Below are 18,420 nucleotides of genomic sequence, written 5' to 3'. Positions count from 1 at the left end.
CATTTTCCCCAAGCACCATTTATTTCCTATAGTGTTCTTTCTTAATCAATGTGTTACAAATGTTTTCTGATCAATGCACTCTGTCCATATCTAGCCTCCACTTCCCCCTAAGCAAGTGGCAGCCCATTGGAGGAATCTATCAGAACTGCAGGAATGTCCCGTATCCCACTCAGATCAATAGCATCACTTTAACTGTTTTGACACCAGACATTATTTGCGTTACAGCTGCTTACTGCAGCCTGCAGATCAATCAGTCATACATAATTCAGCATTGCTGAGATCTTGATTGCTTCATTGCTTGAGGATGTTGTAATGACAAAGGAGACGATGCTCAAATGTGCGTGGGAGAAAAAACAACTTTGAATTATTAATTCTGCACGAAAGTTTAGATACAGCTAGTAAACATTAGAGGAAGTTTTTTGGTACCATTCATTAAAATAAGCATGTGCCACCTGTCTCTTTCTGGTGAAAGACTGCTCAACAGATTCATAATCACAAGGTGGTCATTCAGAAGCCCACAGGGTACTGCAGGAAACAAAGGGTCCATTTTACACTGTTAATAGAACTTTGAATTTGGAGGCCTTTAATGACTACTTAGGTCAGAGGTGGGGAATGTCTTTCAGTCCCAATGTCACATTCCCTTCTGAGCAACTGACAGCCACATGCCGATGGCAAAAGCAACAAGTGTTAATTTTACATCTGTACTGTAGGCTTATTTCTGCACACACTCTTCTGTCCTCTGGCAAGGGGCAGAAGGGGCTGGCAAGCAATAATCATGCTCAGAGTTCAAGGACACATTCCAGCCAGACAAAAACACTTAGGGTATGATATGTATGGCTGGGAAAGAGTTCCAAGGGTCAGATGGGGGACCAGCAGAGTCACATTCAGCCCTTGCACCTGAGGCTCCCAAACTCTGGCTTAAGTATTGTTATAGGTTTGGGTGCCAGAGTTTGTAGGTGCAAGACACCCATGCTTCCTAGGTTTAGTAAATGTTAGGGTTTAACCAATACTTGGAGTATTAAGAGAAGGTGCCAGGTGTTTGATTTAGCGGTGTAGAAACACAAGCTAAACTTCTTTTCCTGACCAGGGAATCACTTAGAGATAAGCCATTAAGTAATAAAGACAAAGTCATGACCTGTTGAGATTGGCCACCAGCAAAGCAAAGACTGTGGCAGCTGCAAATGGGGGATAGTTAGTAAGACAGAAGACTAGTAGTTTTGGTTTTGGATTAGAGTTTGCCTGTTGTAAGCAAACAGGGGGGAAATGGTTTGCAAGCTTGAGAGGATGAGCCAGAACACAAGGCGGATCTGGCCTCCCAGGAGCGAGCCACAGTCATCGTTTCTGCAGCAGCACCACCACCACCAGCAGGTAATGCATTCCTCAGAGGCTGGATCATTTGCTGCTGTGGATCCTGCTGCCTGAGGCAGCTGCCTCACCTCACCTTGCCTAATGGGTGGGCCAGTCCTGGCAGGCAGCAATTTGCCAAAGCAGTTAAAAGGTGACATGATGCATACTTCACACACACTTATAATATCTAAGCACTGTCCACTTTAGCTGGTGGTCTAGTTGCACACACACAGAGATATGCAACTATATGTCAGGAAAATGTTTCTCTTGCTTTATAGCTGTATCTTCACTGCATATTCAAAGTACCATCCATGCAATTCATTGGGCCCCAACTGAACACTGCGATGTGGATATGTGTCTCCATTCTGATCAGCTGTGCATGAAGAGGCTTCATTCTGCATGAAAATATCTCTTGTGGGATTTGACCAGTTTATATATATATATTTAGGACTGAGTTGATGACTATTATGATGATCTGTTTAGGGGGAGCGTGTTCCATTTATATCAATTGGACATATTTCCAAAGAAACAAGTTTATACTTGTCTGGGGTAAAAATCAGTTTAACAAGCCTTTGGAATACTGCTTGGTAGAAATAAAGATTGACATAGTCCACAACTGCAAATTGACCAGAATGGCTCATACACGCTAAATGAAGAACAGGAATGAAAAGCTCCCATTGTCCCACAGAGTAGCTTAGGGTTTTGTGAATTGTCTCAAATTACATCATTGCCCATCTATGTGGATAAAAGTCTGTTGTTTGAAGGCCAGAGGTTGCACACTAGCAGTTGTTACAGAGCCCATTTTCACAGTGTATAAACAGCTCAAAGCAGCTGTGTGGAAGTGTCAGCCTTTTGCATCCTAAATGGCTGGCAAAGTCAGTAACAGATTCCGCCTTAGAGTGTTCAGGCTGTGTACACACAAACCTGTTAATAGCACAAAAATGTTGTTTTTCTCACTCCAGAATCCCTTGTGCTTGTCCTCAACATCCTGCTTTCAATCTAGATGGATTATAGATCCTGCTGTCCACAAGTCTGGGTGTAGTTACTTGATACATATTTGAAAACCCTCCCCTTAATTAGGTTATCTGCACATTTTTCCTCCCTGCACATGCCCCGGGTGGACGGTTATTGGTATATGCCCACCCACAATGTGATTGGGCAGATGTGGACACACTGCTGGGACTACTTAGATCTCTCTTTCCAAATGAACACACTGTGAGGTAATGCAGAATCAATCCACAATGCGCTTTTATTCTTGGAATGAAACCAGTTTCTCAATAAGCACTTTTCAGGGGCAAAAAATATACAATGGATCTAGATTGTGTATGGACTACCTAGGAAAAACATGTACTCAATCTTCATTGAGTCTATAATAAATTACAGTATCGTGTGTATGCAGCCTTATTCTAAGCCACAATTTATTGCATTAAGGTGCAACACAGACAGTAGCAGGACATTACAGCTGGAGTTTTTTTCCTTGAACTTGATTCAACTTTCTTTCTCCCTCCCCCAGATAAACTCCAAAACACCTCTAGCGTTCATTTATAAGTGCCTTAATTCATTCTAGCATTTTACAATAAGTTCTCAGAGTCTTCAAAATAACTTCAGAAATTCTGTATTTTTCTTCAGAAAAAGTACGTACTTTTGTTCTTTTTAAAAAGGTGAACTGGTTAACCTTAAATAGTTCTGTAATTTATTATTCCTAAGTAAATACATTTACATTATTTGATGTATTACCTATTGCTACCTTGCATTTTTATGGCAATTTCATACTATATACATTTCTCTCTCTCTCTCTCCTGGTTTCTGAATCTCTTTCTTCTCTCTAATTGTCGAATGCAAGTTTATTTCTCAAATGGCTCTGGAAAGCTTCAAAGTTCTGTTCTTTAATCATCTTCACTAAATTATCTGGATGTGACTGACATCATCAAAGCCACAACATAAAACATGTGTATTCACTAATCACAATTTAGATAGTGGTGAAAATACAGAGCAGATCTTCCTCAAACCTTAACCGGCAGGCAGAATCAAGTGCAAACAGGTAGTCCTTCAAATACCCCGGAAACAAACCACAATGGTGACAGCAATCACTTTGAATTGAACTCATAAACATACCAGGAGTCACTGCAGATTAAATAGCTGCAGAATCACATGCTTTGAACAATGGATCCCTGTCAACAACCTGGCAGCAGCATTCTGAAGCAGCTGTAGTTTTCCCTCTTTAAAGATAGACCCACCTAGAGCATGTAACAATAGTTCAATATAGATATAACCAAAAAATGTTGCTACTGCATGTCCTTTTCTACATGTGTTGGGGAAATGCACATGTACAAGATGTGTCAGGTCTTTCGCTAAGAGTCATGGTGCATGGTCCAATTACCCATCCAGGGACTTGTTTTTATTATAGAAATAAAAAGTGGGAACTATCTAGGCAGGCTGTCATGTGTTATACTCAGTTTATTTAGCTATAAGTGCATTTTATAACAAGATGCATGTAAAAAGATTATTTTGTAGACAATTTTTATCTAGGTACCAGCAGTTTAACATCAACATCAAATACAAAACAGATAATTTCTATGCACATGGAAGTCACTTCCATGCACCTGAAACATGCAGCTATAGACAAAAGACAATTTGTGTCAATTATCAACTAAATTGCTATTATTTGTTCATTCTGTGGACAGAAATAATGTGTTATTTGCAGGAAGCATTTATAGGTTGGGGTCATATGGAGATGCCGCCTTGGCCTCCAGTTGAAATTAATAGCTTAGATGATATACCACAAGCTTCTGGGGCCAACGGGCACTCTTGAAACTTTTAGAAACTGTCATGGGCACCAGCCACAAAACAGCTATGTGGCTGCACATCAGGAATTGACTGCCACATCTAAATGCGCAGAAAGAGATAAAGTACGTTTCCGAGCACAATTCAAAGTGTTGGTCTGACCTTTAAAGCCCTAAATGGCCTCTGTCCTGTATACCTGAAGGAGCATCTCCACCCCCATCATCCAGCCCGGACACTGAGGTCCAGCGCCGAAGGCCTTCTGGTCGTTCCCTAACTGCAAGAAGCCCAGTTACAGGGAACCAGGCAGAGGGCCTTCTCGGTAGTGGTGCCTGCCCTGTGGAACGCCCTCCCAGCAGATGTCAAGGCAATAAACAACTATTTTACTTTTAAAAGACAACTGAAGATGGCCCTGTTTAGAGAAGTTTTTAATGTCTGATGCTGTATTGTTTTTAATATTCGGTTGGAAGCCGCCCAGATTGGCTGGGGAAACCCAGCCAGATGGGCAGGGTATAAATATAATAATAATAATAATAATAATAATAATAATAATAATAATAATAATAGCATCACAAAATGGTGCTGACTGACTTGCCCCTGCATCAGTCCACTCGGCAATGAAGAAAAAGGCACCTACACTGGCTACCATGGAAAAGAACCTTTGCAGTTCTCTGTGCAGAATGGAAGAGAAAATACATTTCCAATCCCAGCTTTCCAATGAAATGTGGGCCTGTTTGAGCAGCTGTTCAATGTAAGAGAGGCTACACCTGTGCCAGTGAGTGGGAAAAAATGTAGTTTCTCATGCATTGTAGATTTTTGAGGCAATATTTGCTGATATCTTTCACGAGGGTGCCATAGGAGGTACTGACACGAATGCTATTGCCATAGGTGTTAAATCATTACACAGTATGAGAACAACCAAATGCCAGTGGAAAAGAGGGGGAGGAGGAAAGAGAGGCCTCAATCTAGTCATGTACTGACCACTCCAATGCCTTTGTCTGAACGCAGTTGTTCTAATTCTTATAGAGAAGAACAAGGCAACAGCACAAAATAGTTGAACACACTTGTTTGGATTATGGCATGAAATCAGCAGATATATTGCGGACACTTAAGTTATTACTATGGGGTATTTACAAACTCCTTGCTGCTTTGTTATTTTGCATAATACTGCTAGAGCGGTTAGGAATTTAATTTCCTGCTCGCAGATCTTTTTCAGCAAAATACATGTGGATTTTTCAATCTGACATAGTATTCACCCCCTTCACATATGTCCCTTTGAGAGTATTCTGCTATATTCAGCTGTTGGGGGTGGGTGGGGGGAAAGACATTATGTCAGAATCAGCCCTGAGACAGACCAGAATAATTAGTTTCTATTTGAAACTTAATAATTCTCTGTAGATGAGTGGTGAAGTTAAATTTAATAATACTGGGAAGCATTTGGCAGTGTTACGGTGTATCCCATTGCAGCATCAATGTCTACAACAGAAAAACTGAAGCTAGTCGCAGTAAAATGTTCAGCATGATATATTATCTGGTTGTTTACACTAAACTCATTTCCAATAGCTTCTTTTAACTCTTATTGGTCCAGTTGTGATGAATAACACAATGCACAATTATTTTAAAGCAGCGTAATAAAATGCATGGATCGAGCAACCGTAGAATCATAGGATTGTAGAGTTGGAAGGGACCATGAGGGTAAATTTAGTCTAACACCCTGTAATGCAGGACTCTTTTGCCCAATGTGGGGCTTGAACCCACAACCCCAAGATTAAAAGTCTCATGCTCTACCAACTGAGCTATACAATCCTATGGCTGCAAATCTATCAGCGGGGACAAGGGGGGTACGCAACTGATGCTGGTAGAACTTCCACTGTGTCCTATTCCTCCTCCGATGGAAACATACAGTGGTACCTTGGGTTAAGTACTTAATTCGTTCCGGAGGTCCGTACTTAACCTGAAACTGTTCTTAACCTAAACCACCACTTTAGCTAATGGGGCCTCCTGCTGCTGCCACGCTGCCACATCGCAATTTCTGTTCTCATCCTGTAGCAAAGTTCTTAACCCGAGGTACTATTTCTGGGTTAGTGGAGTCTGTAACCTGAAGCGTCTGTAACCCGAGGTACTACTGTAATTCCATGAGTATTGGCTCCTCTCTGCCACTGCAATGACAGCCTATGAATCTTCAGGATAGGATTGCACCCATACTTAGAATACGAAGTAACTTATTTTAGATTAATGGATCCATTTTATACATTTCTCTAACATTCTTTCCCAGAATATGTTTTCAACTGCTTTAAATTAATATTGCTGCTGGTGCTCACAGGCAGTGCATTCTGAACTCGTTTTGAAAAGAAGTGAACCAATCTGCCCCACCCCGACACCTTCTAGGTAAGCGGCTGCAATGCCTCTGTTGGGAGGACAGCTCCACAACCCCATCCTCATCTCTCAGTAGTTTCTCAGGTAATCCAGAGCCCCAAAGAAAGATATCGTGAGGCTCCCCAAAACTGGTGACCCCTTAACTAGAAACTGCATCACACTGTTATATCCCGTATGAACATTGCACAGAGCATCCGCTTGGCAGCTCCCTCTGTAAACACTAGTGTGCTGGCAAAATTCTCAGTTCAAAAATTAAACTGTGCATGCACTGCCTTATTTTTTTAATAGTTGCAGCCATAGATTTTAATGGGACAGGGAAACCTTAATGACTTTTGAATGGCCACTCAAAACTTCACCAAACCAAAGAAAGATTTGGTTTCTAAATAAGTCCAAATAAACTACAGTGGTACCTCGGGTTAAGAACTTAATTCTTTCTGGAGGTCCGTTCTTAACCTGAAACTGTTCTTAACCTGAGGTACCACTTTAGCTAATGGGGCCTCCTGCTGCTGTCTCCTGCTGCTGCCAAAGCATGATTTCTGTTCTCATCTTGAGGTAAAGTTCTTAACCCGAGGTACTATTTCTGGAGTTAGTGGAGTCTGTAACCTGAAGCATCTGTGACCTGAAGCGTCTGTAACCCGAGGTACCACTGTACATCAGTTTTCACCAAAATTAGAAAGAAATATATGATACTCCTTTTCAAAACTGAAAAAAGTAAATGTGTCCATTTTCAGCACTTCTTATGTGGTAGTTACAGGCAATGTTTATTGTTTTAAACCACTTAGAATAGTTGTAAACTGCTTAGAATTTTGTGTTTGTGTGTTTTACAATCAAGCAGTATGTAAATTCTTACATAAATAAAATATAGGACCTGTTCTGCCACATTTATAGGCCTCATTGGGTGGCTTATGTATGCCAAGTTTAAATTTATTCGCTCAACAGGTGTCTTTTTTTTTAATAACCCATAAAATACTGAGACTTATCAGGGCACAACAGCAAACCACCAACAGGATCATAGCGCACAATGTATACACATATTCACACACACTGAACACAGTGCTGTGTTATATTTTTTCCTCTTCCTTTGAAGCGCAATCTCCTGCTTTGCTTGCTGTTTTCCTTTCCCTCTGAGACAGGCGAGGAGAGTGTCCAATAATTCCCTTTCTATCCCAGGGACACGACTGCTGCTCAGCACTGTACTCGCGTTTCCGTTTGGTGCTTTTGGCAGCGTCTTGGGCAGGGAGGCACCAAGCTAGTAGTACCATTAACGTCTCTCTCTCTCTCACTCACACACATCAAGCAGGGAGGGAGAGCGAGCGAGAGAGCGCGCGCGCGCGCCAAAAAGTAGCTGGGCTTGGCGGGAACTCCCTCGCCTCCCGCAGCAGCCTCTTCTCCTGCCCAGTGCTGGGTTTCCCCCGAGGCCAGCTTCGCCGCGACCGTTTGCTTCGCCGGCCTTGCTGTCCCCTCTCCGTCCCTCCCTCGTAATGAGCAGCAGAGACGGGGAGTTCCGTATCCCCCGCGGCACGCGGGCCTTTCTTCCTCCCGCCCGCCCCAGCCTTGCTCCATGCATGAACCCTTTATTGTGTCTGCCACGCTCACTCCGCCCCGCCCGCTGCTGGGAGCCGTGGGGCCTCCCTCCTATCAACACACACAGCCGCTGACCTCGTCCCCCGCCTCTTGGGACGCTCTGCCTTGGCTCGCAGCGCGGGGCAGCCTCACTGCTGACCAAACCCTGCGCTTCGCCGCTCCGAGTCAGGACCCTGGCGCGGCTGCTCCTTCGCGGCGCAGTCTATCCTCGGACGGGCTGTTCCGCTTTCACGTGGGAAGGCATTTCACACGTGTATTCCCGCAGGGACCTCAATGCCTTACATCTGCCCTCATCCTCCCCCTGATCTTTTTACACTACCTGAAGAAATCTCCCTCAAAAAGATACCTTCCCCATTACCTCACGCACTCCTATCGTTTTTGCCTCTTTCTGTACACCACACACACACATCTGTACAGACAGCAGGCATGTGTATATTTTTCCCTTGAAAGGTTTTCCATCCTCGTTTTCCTTTTTTACAACGTCGTGACAAACAGATGAAAGGAACACTTCCATGTCTCGGGGAGAAGGGAAGCTGCGCGTATCACCCCTCAGACTTCAAACTTGCGCCCCCTCACGAAGCCTCACATTTTACCTCAGGAACCTCGCTCCCTGACCCCACGACAAGAAGTCATGGGGCACCCCCACCTCTATCCCCTCGGGTCTTCTTCGAGCTTCGCAATTCTTGCCGGCTCTCTTGCTGTGCGCCAAAGTGTGTGAATGCGTGTACATGAATATAATATTCCCATCCAACAGAGGAAAACTACCTTGACACTTGTTCCCCGTGTGCTCCTCCTTTTTGTCCCTCGACCCCATACCCCCCCTCCTCGTACGTTGACTTGGGCCCCGCATCCCGCCCTTCCCTCCCAGACCTCCCTCCTTTCCCCTTTGGTGAGGGACAGTCCTCGTCTCGCAATCGCTGGCGGCTTCTCCTCAGGGCGCCCCAATCGCTCTCCAACACTCTCCCTTCCTCCTCCGCCGCCGGCCTCGTCCCCCCTTTTAATCCATCGGCTTTGGGAGGAGAGAGAAGAGGAAGGCAGACGTCGGTGGGGGGACGGCCGTGTCGAGTGGGCTGATCCAGGGCAGGACCGAGCGAGGAGGCAGCCTCGCTCCACACCGCTCCTTCTTCCCTCCCGCGGGAAGCTGCCGAGCAGGCGAGGTCCCTCCGCTCCTCCTGGACTGGCCGCGCTGAGGCCTGCGGAGGGGAGGGAGGGAAGGGGACGCCCGCGCTGAGGTGGCCGGAGAGAGGCTGAGGTGGCGGAGACGCCAAGCGCGCTCACGGCCGCTTCCTGCCGGGCACCGGGGATTTACCAGCCGGAGGAAACCCGCGAGGCGGCTGCGGCGAAGTTGCACCCTTGGTAAGTCCGAGGGGAAGACCGTGAGGGGATTTCCTTTCCATTCATTGGATTTGCGCGGGGAGAGAGGCTGGCCGGCCAGGGAGGCGCTGGGAATGGTGGCGGCTTTTGCGGAGCAAACTTCCCTCCATGTGCTTATTAACTTTGGATGTGAGGAAAATAAAGGGGCCCGGGGGGGGGGGGTCACGACGACCGTGTCTCGCTGGGGGGGGGGGGCAAGCTCCGCTCTTCCTACGTGCCTGAAAACTGAGTGTGGAAAAGTGTGTGCCTTGGCGTGTTCGCGCGCGCCTTGCTGGCCAGTGGCTCAGGCGAGAACGACCCTCTGCTCTTCTACGAAACAAAACTGGGGGAGCTCATTTCAGTGACTTCGGTGGGTTTTGCTTTAAAGTAAGTACGCTTCGGCTGGCAGTCTTGAAACTTCCAGTTTGTTCGTTCCAAATCCCAGCAGCCTTCCGGGTTATTTCGGTGACTGGCCGTGTGGGTGTGGGAGAAAAAAAGGCAGCGAGGATCTGCTGGAGGAGCGTCCTGGAAACAGCTGCAGGGAAAAGCTGGGATCCCACAAACAGGTTTAGCAGTGGGCGATCAAAAGGGTTTCTGTCCTACCACGAGGGGAACGTGCGCGTCTAGACACACACAGCGCCAAATCCACTTTAGCCTCTAGTGCTGGAGCTGGTAAGATCACTCCTGGGGGAGAAGAACCCAGAGAGCACAAAACTTTGCAGATGCTACATCTACGGCCTTGTAGTTGAGCTGCGGAGCCTGGAGCAAACCTCGAGACTGTGCCCTGACTGCCCTGGAACACTCCGGGTTTGTTGCTGCTGCCGCCGAAGCCCTTTTCCCTCCCATCTGTCTCCGCAGCCGACCAAGCAGGCAGATAAATCTGCCAGTCGTTTTATTGCTCTGCCGCCTGCTGTGGCTTTCCAATGTGGAAAATGAAAGCCGTGAATGCATTGTTCGTTCCAGAGACCCTTAATGGTTGGGTCGCTGGGAGGGAGCCGTTAGCTTTTCTCACATGCACCCCTTGTTGGGAGTGAAGCGGTTTCTGCAATACTGATCACCCTATGTGTGCGCGAGAGAATTCTTGCATTCTTTTCGGCTCTCTTGCCTGCATACATCATAATGGGAGGGGGATTTTTACAAGGAGCTGTGCTTCTCCAAACTGCTTTTCTTGTTCCTGTTGCATTTTTATGGGAAGTGTTATGATGGCGACGTGCAAAACAAACACAGGTCAGATGGTGGTTCCACTAATTTAGCTTGCTTGCATAAAGGTATGGAGCCTCTTGAATTACATTAACATTTGTATTAACATTTGGATTAGTTGCTTCCCACCAATCTCCTGTTTTGTGGTATAGTTTTTACTAGTGTAAGGAAAGTGCAGTAACTATTTGCATAGAAGCGTAATAAAATGTGTAATTATTTCAGGAAGAGTGTTGGCTTAGAAACCTGGTTTTAGGAAAGCAGTGTAGTACACAAGACAAATCAGAGAACTGCAAAACGAGCAATACTTTTTATCTGTTCCATCTTCTGCAGTTTTATTTTTCTTTTGAATTCTGAGTTAGTGCATGCTTACTCAAAAGTAAGTCCTGTCAAATTAAGACTGAACTGCAAGCCAATGCCGTATGAAGGATGCAGTCTAATGCACACTAAGTAAGCAATGCAATGCCGTCTTACTTGGGAGTAAGTGCATTGGGTTGCAGGCTTAAGTGTGGGTTTGATTGCAATCCAATGCCATGGGAAGGATGCAGTCCTTCACCTGCTCATTGGCTCTGCATTCAGCTTTTGTGTACCAAAGCAACATGCATTGAATGGAGTAGACCTGGTTTATTGGGGATTTTATTAAAGTTGTACAGTGGACTGTTGTTATTTGGAATTAAAAACAAACAAACAAACAAACAAACAAACAAACATGAAATCTAATCACATCAAGAAATGTAGTGATGGACAACGCTTATTAGTAACTTTTTATTGCTTATTATTACTGTGGCTGTTTTTGTTTTGTAGACTTTTTTAACAGGCTAGTAGTGTTGGGAAGGAAAAGGGTAGAATAAATAACATTGTTGCACAGAGAAATTTTAGGAAGAGCTGTTTGACATAGCATACATTTTAATCCCTAGTGGAGGAAATTGGACTAATATCAAGTAAAACATTGGCATTAATGTGTTCTCTTATAAGCATCAACATTGATCTAATGTCATAGCTCTTATACCTACTTAGGAAAGTTGCCAGGGAGTTGGCAACTTCTCAAGACGCTTTTCATCTAATGTTTGTGTTACTCGCTGATTGGGTCAGGAGGAGGAGGAGCAAATTTACTCCATATCTTTGTATGTGTGTGCAGAATGGATATAAACACTACTATTATGTGCTTGTGTATGTTTGCACATCTGGATCAGGGGTAGCCACTGTAGTGTTCTCCATATGTTGCAAGACTTACAGCTCCCATCACCCCTGACCATGTTGGCTGTGGCTGATGAGCATTGTAGTCAGGGCCGGCCCACCCATGAGTCAAGGTGAGGCAACTGCCTCAGATGGCAGGATCTACCAGGGCAACAGTTCCTGGTACAAACACTCTCCCCCACCCCCTTGTTCCTGACATAGATCTTTCCTCATCCCTTCTTCCTTGACACCATTTTGCAGTCCGCCTCAGGTGTCAGAATGTCTTTGGCTGACCCTGATTGTAGCACCATGTTTGCTACCTCTCATTTACATGCACACACTAGTGGGGAAATCCGCTTTTACAAACATTGAAGCTGTCTTCTGGACTGAAGAGTTCCACAGGTTGAATACACGTAAAGGAGGACAGAGCTCCAGTATAGCATATATCCAAAGAGGGGATTTGGTAGGTGTAACTTGTTTTGCAGAGATGTTAAAAGTTTGATGAAATTCCCTTTGCTGTAATGAAAACACAGGTTTTGTTCTGGTTCCCTTATGGCTATGTGCTCCTGTGATTAAAAAAAGGGCCAACAGACAAGCCACCCTGCTTTTTGCCTTATTTTTATTTTGGAATGGAATTCTGTGGTTTGTACCAGACTATGGGATGTGGTAGCATTCTTGGCTGCTCTTTCTACCTGCGCAGTTCCTCTTTTCAATTTGCATGAAAAAACACCTGATCCTCACAAGGCACACAAGCTTTTATGCTAGCACCTTGTGAGTCTGCACAGTAAGGCATAAATGTTGTGCACTGATGCCAAAGTATTCATCTACCTACCTACCTACCTACCTACCTACCTAATGTGTCCTTTTAAATGATAAACATTGGGGAAATGTACACATTTTTCTTATTTTGCATAATTCTCCAGCATTTGCCATTTTGCACAATTTGTTTTGATTTTGCTCAATGTGGGTGGTCAATGTAGCACTCTAAAGTGATATTCACAACTACTGCTTAAGTCACCCAGCGGCGGAGGAGCCCCCCATAGGGGCAAGAGCGGGGTGCACCATGGGGCCTCGGGAGTCTGCCTGCCTCCTCCCATTCAGCCGCCCTACAGCTGGGGAGGCAGCGGGTGGACTGTTTGGACAGTGCAGAGCCTGCACACACCCAAACCACCGCGTCTCTCCCAGGAGAGATGAGTGGCTCAGGTGTGCTGCAGGCCCCGCATTGAGTGCCGCCCGGCATTTTGTCGCCCCCCTCAGTGGTGACACCTGGGATGGTCCACCCCCACCACACTCCCTTCTTCCGCCCCTGAAGTCACCCTCTCTGGCTTCTGAGATTTCAATAGGCATTTGCCTGCACTCTTTTCATTCATGTTTTTATAGTGCCATGAGTTAAAGTAGGGATAATCATTTTCATTTTCTTCCATTTTCTTAGGAGTAATATTGATGGTGGTGGGGCTTCAAACTCATAGGGGACAGGGATAGATGGGACTGGAAGGAGGTGACTTCTAACCATTTGCTTCAGGCAACAAAATGCCTTGGGCCAGCCTTGGATGGGACCTCAGTCAAAAGTGGATGGGGCACTCCCTATTCTGCACTAGTAAGCAGTGCTATTTTTCTAGAAAAAGAGATGCTGGAAACCACCACGAACGTCTCCCTTGTTCTCATATAATGGTAATGGTGCCCACCTGAGAGGTGCTGGGACTGAGTTTGGGTAAGTTCTGGCTGACAAAAAGCCCTGCTAGTAAGGAACTGTGACATACACACCTTCATGAGGATTATGAACCAACTTAATGCAATGACCCAAGTCACAATTAGGGCATTCGTTTTCCCTGCATATTTCATCTCTGCCTGCCTTCAAGGTGTTATGTCACAATTTTCTCTAGGCACAAAAATGCTTCAAGAGCAGAATAGCTTCCCATGAGGATATAATCTTTGTTTGGTAGGAAGTGCCGTGATTTCTAGTAATCCTTTGTCACTGTTGGAGATAAATCCAGAAAAACAGGAAAACTTTTTCAAAGTTCAGTTGAAGGGCGACTGTGTAGCATTACAAACATTAATTATTAACATTCATAGCATTATTAATATTCATTGATATGTGAAATTCCAGCTACAACACAGGGGCAATATGTATATAGAGAAAGATGTATATTTATTGAACACTTCTTTCATATTTACTCAATTTGTCATTTCATTTCACAGCACAAAATGTCCCAGGAATGAATTACAGGTGAAAGTTACACCTTTAACATTGATGAGGCTCAAATAAGTATAGTTCATTTTAACTTTAATTTTGACTTTCAACAGCAATTATATTGTAACATCTTCACAAAAGTGGCCCATTCGGAAGTTTACTGCAGTTTATCCCAGTTTTTAGGACAGGTGTAGTGAAAACCTTTTCCTAGCCTGAAAAGTAGCTGAAATGGTTACTTTGTATGTTGATCTGGTGAATATGCCTTAATGTAATCATAGCCATGTCTTCTGTAAATTAACAGAACTGATTTCATTCAGTCTTAAGTAGACAGCTGTGGGTGACCTATTCCTTAACAGCCGTGCCACTTCTTGCAGTATCACTGAGTGCATGTGAATTTTCCTTTTCGTTAATTCATTAATTCATTAGCATATAAGACTTGGTATGTCAAACCTATCTAAAAACAAACCAAGAGGCTTTTGGAAGAGCAAGCAGGGGAAAACAGCCTCTCAGTTTTATGGGGAAGTGAATTGTAAAACACATGCTTTTATTATCTGTGTCTTCCTCCAGTTGCATATGGCCAGAAGGTGGAGATAAGTGTGAGATATTATTGACTCTGTATTTACTTTCTTTTATCCTTTTTGGGTCTCTTGAAGGGTGTACTGCTTTATTCTTGTGCCAAATTCTCATTACTTTCTTGACACAGTTACACAAAATAGAGTGTTTGTGATGAATGGCTGGAACCTGCTTAGTGCTTGCTTTATTGAGACTTGTAGGCATCCTCATGGGACGCGGGTGGCGCTGTGGGTAAAAGCCTCAAGCCGGTTCGAATCCCCGCGGCGGGGTGCACTCCCGTTGTTCGGTCCCAGCGCCTGCCAACCTAGCAGTTCGAAAGCACTCCCTGGTGCAAGTAGATAAATAGGGACCGCTTACTAGCGGGAAGGTAAACGGCGTTTCCGTGTGTGGCTCTGGCTCACCAGAGCAGCGATGTCATGCTGGCCACGTGACCCGGAAGTGTCTCTGGACAGCGCTGGCCCCCGGCCTCTTAAGTGAGATGGGTGCACAACCCTAGAGTCTGTCAAGACTGGCTCGTACGGGCAGGAGTATCTTTACCTTTACCTTTAGGCATCCTCATAGTCAAAGACTCTAGAACATTTTGAACACAACAGATGCAGAAACCACTGGCAGGGACTGGCATTCACATCCAGGTCATAGGATGTGGTTTGAAGGCACGTGGAGCCACTACCTTGCTGAAGCTAAGCAGCTTGGGGTGTAGTCATTGTTTGCATGGGTGACAATTGGAGAACCACACGTACACCACCTTGCTTCCATGATGGAAGAAAGGCGGAGTGTAAATGTAAATAAATAAAAACAGGGGGAGAGGAATGTCTGCAAACATGAGGCCCCAAAAAGGACATGGAGTTTGGATCAAGGTAGTGGTTAACTAAGAAAGAGATTCATCCATTGAAGAAACACATGTGAAGATTTGTTGGAAACCAAGACAGGACTCAGGAATAAAAGAAATATGGCATGCAAAGAAAAAGGCAGAACTTGAAAAGTCACAATAAAAAAGTGATACCATAGCAAGGTACTTTCCTGTGCACTGTTGCACAGATAAGGCAACCATCTAATATAAATAAGAAGTGCAGTCAGTCAAGAGTTAATGTTCTTGGTAGCCAATAAAACCTCGTGGCAAGAAACTGAATCTCATTTGTTTCTTGAAGACATGAACGTTCTCCATGTAGCTGTAAGTAGCTAATTCACTGGCAAATTGGGAGCTTGCATCTGCACCATTGTATCCCTTGGGAACCAAGTTTTTCAAGCCTTTGAGAATGAAGAAACTAATGCTTGTGGCATGGATATGATCTAGGTCAGATCTACATAAGTCCTGTTGGTAGCATTAATGAGAAATTCTGAACCTAGCCAGGGCAATTGGTGCCAGGATAGCGTACATGCCAAATTGCAGCACCTGAACATATCACAGTGTTCTTCTACCCTGGTTCTATGCTCCCCAATTACAGGACAAAATTACTAGCCAAAACCAAGACTGGAGCATTAATAGAAAGCTTGGGATATGACTACCAAGAGCTCTGTGGAAGTTACACAGGCAATCTGCCAGCCTGACTGAAAGCATTTTTAGACACTACAACATTGTTGAAAGAAGATCCATGACATCTGGATCCACTTCTAGAGCTTTGATCTACATGTTTGGCTCTTGGAAAAAGCTATGTGATGTACTTCCCCATGTTTCATTTTCATGGCACTTAAGATTGTTTCTATGCAGAAAACAGATCTGAGCAGCTCCAAGCCTAAGGAACAAGGTAAGAGGAAGCATGGGATGCAGTCAGAATGACCATCTTTAGGAACAAGCATAGTCTTCATACATAACTGAGAAAATGCAATTCCTTCAAGATAGGTCCAATGACCAAAATTTTGTTATAGTCCCAGAATGAGTTCATTACAAGCAGTGGCTCTACGACCACGAAAGACTGCTCTTGTTACCTCATACTCTGAGATCCTGTTCTCCTGAGGCCTTAGGTATTACAACACCCTACAGAATCTGTAGTATCTAAAGGATCTACTACTCTCTTCCCACTGAAGAGCCTTTATGCTCGCGAGATTAAATGCTTTCCCTTCTGCAATGACCAAAGGTAGATTCTCATATACCTCATATCAAGCCTGTCTGTGTGCCTGCAACCAAGAAGTACCTGATTCAATGGACCACATTCTCTTATATTGCTCTCTACACAGTAGACCTCACCAACTGATGCTGAGCAAAATGTTGGACCTCTGGCCTAGAACTCTGAGAAGAAGTCAAATGAGGTTTCTCCTGGCAGATCGGGAGAAAGATATCACTGCTTTAGAAGCTTCCTTATTAGCCACAATTTTACCCAAAAAGGTTCCCAATAAACCATTCTTTCAGGGAACTGACAGGGCGAAGCAGAATATCTAAGTGCACACGATCACAGTGTGACCTTATGATCCTCAACAGCTTCACTCTTGTCCTTTTAATTATCCCAGTGACCTGAAAAGTTTTATACTGTGATGCCAATAAAGGGATTTGATTTGATTAGACAAGTTATACCTGTCCAGAAAACAGTGGTCTTCTAGTTGCTCCATTGTGAAGATGAATCCATCATTGTTACATCTCCTCTGGAGAGAATAATCTAGTTTGGTTAGCTGGGAACAGTTTAGGCTAGATGGAATTAATTTCAGTCTGAGAATGTGGATGAGGTTTTAGGAGAGGTTCAGCTTACCACCAATATTCTTGAGCCTTTCCTATTTTGGCAACTTTTGTCAAGCCGAAGTGAAATAATTAGGGAAGTCCAGGATGTGACCAATGCCTATTTAAGAAAGAAAATGGTTCAGGCCATTCTGAAGGAGGCAGTGGCGAGCCCAATCCTGAAGAAACACTCACTTGACTCTGTAGAATGCAACAACCATTACCTAGTTGCAAATACAGCTTTTGAGATGAATATCTTGAGAATTGATTGTACCCATTTCAGTCTAGCTCCAGGCTAGGGTTTGACACTAAAATAATATTGGATGCGTTGATTGCTTACCTTTTTTCATGAAGAGAGGCAAGAGGGTTATTGAGAATAGGAGACACATTGTTATGGTGGTTCTGCTCATATTAGAGGGCTGGGTCAAGCACTTTTACAGGTGATGTGCATTACAGGTTGAATTATGTTTCATACAACTGCAATACAGATTCACCATGTGGAATGATCTAGAAACCTTCTGTTACTGAAAAAGTGAATTCTTGTATAATTTATTCAGAAGAGAATTCTGAGAGCTTTTGTGAGTTCCAATTTAGAACAAGTGCTAACTTCCTGTTGATCAATGCAAGTTGATGCAATACATTGTGCTGAAGAAATGCCTTTTCTTTTTGTATATCTAAGTTGCAGAAATTGCAAAGATGCCTCTGAAGAGCTAGTGATTTACTCAGAGATATACACACATTTTCGGATTTACTGAGCCAAAAGCCTTCAATTTGTTTTCTTTGTAGTTTTAAGCTCCTGTTAGTCAATGTCTGCTGAAAATTACAATGTTTTCTTTTTAGAAATCCCAAAGACAGCCAAATTAGATCATGAAAATAGTATTGTGTTGAGCCACGATCATTGTCATCCTGATCTGATTGCATCTTTTTGACTCTCTTATTGAAGGCTTACTACTTACCTAAAATGACCCCCTTCTTACTATTTATTCTGTTTTTCATGAAGAGCATAGCTGGGTTTCAAGGGGGAAGTTAAGAAGGTTGCAGAGTTTCTTTTAACGATTGTTTGTTGAACAATCCGTGGTCAGTCTTTCAGATGAGCAGTCCTGGTTTGCTTGCCCCACACCTACTCTTCCAGGCAAGGGAGACAATGGAATGCTGTTGCATATTATTTGCATGCACGTTCTTCTTTGTAGAGCAG

The 18,420-nt window shown here is 44.1% G+C and overlaps 1 protein-coding gene across 3 annotated transcripts in view; it reads left to right on the top strand.

Moving 5' to 3' along the window:
• Nucleotides 1-18,420, top strand: part of LHFPL2 (LHFPL tetraspan subfamily member 2) — a 115,427-nt gene that overhangs the window by 4,850 nt on the left and 92,157 nt on the right. The window contains exon 1 of one of the 3 annotated variants that reach the window (XM_083404378.1): nucleotides 8,314-9,444. The exons of 1 other annotated variant lie outside the window; for it this stretch is intronic. The gene's annotated coding sequence lies outside the window, so the exon portion shown is untranslated. Of the gene's footprint in view, nucleotides 1-8,313; nucleotides 9,445-10,187; nucleotides 10,249-18,420 lie in introns of those variants that run through there. One more of the 3 variants, XM_083404379.1, reaches the window with a different exon arrangement.

The sequence above is a fragment of the Podarcis tiliguerta genome, assembly GCF_965153285.1.
Source record: "Podarcis tiliguerta genome assembly, chromosome: 11".
Classification (NCBI taxonomy): Eukaryota; Metazoa; Chordata; class Lepidosauria; order Squamata; family Lacertidae; genus Podarcis; species Podarcis tiliguerta.
Note: the sequence above shows the minus strand (reverse complement) of the source record. Positions and strands in the feature narration are given on the sequence as shown.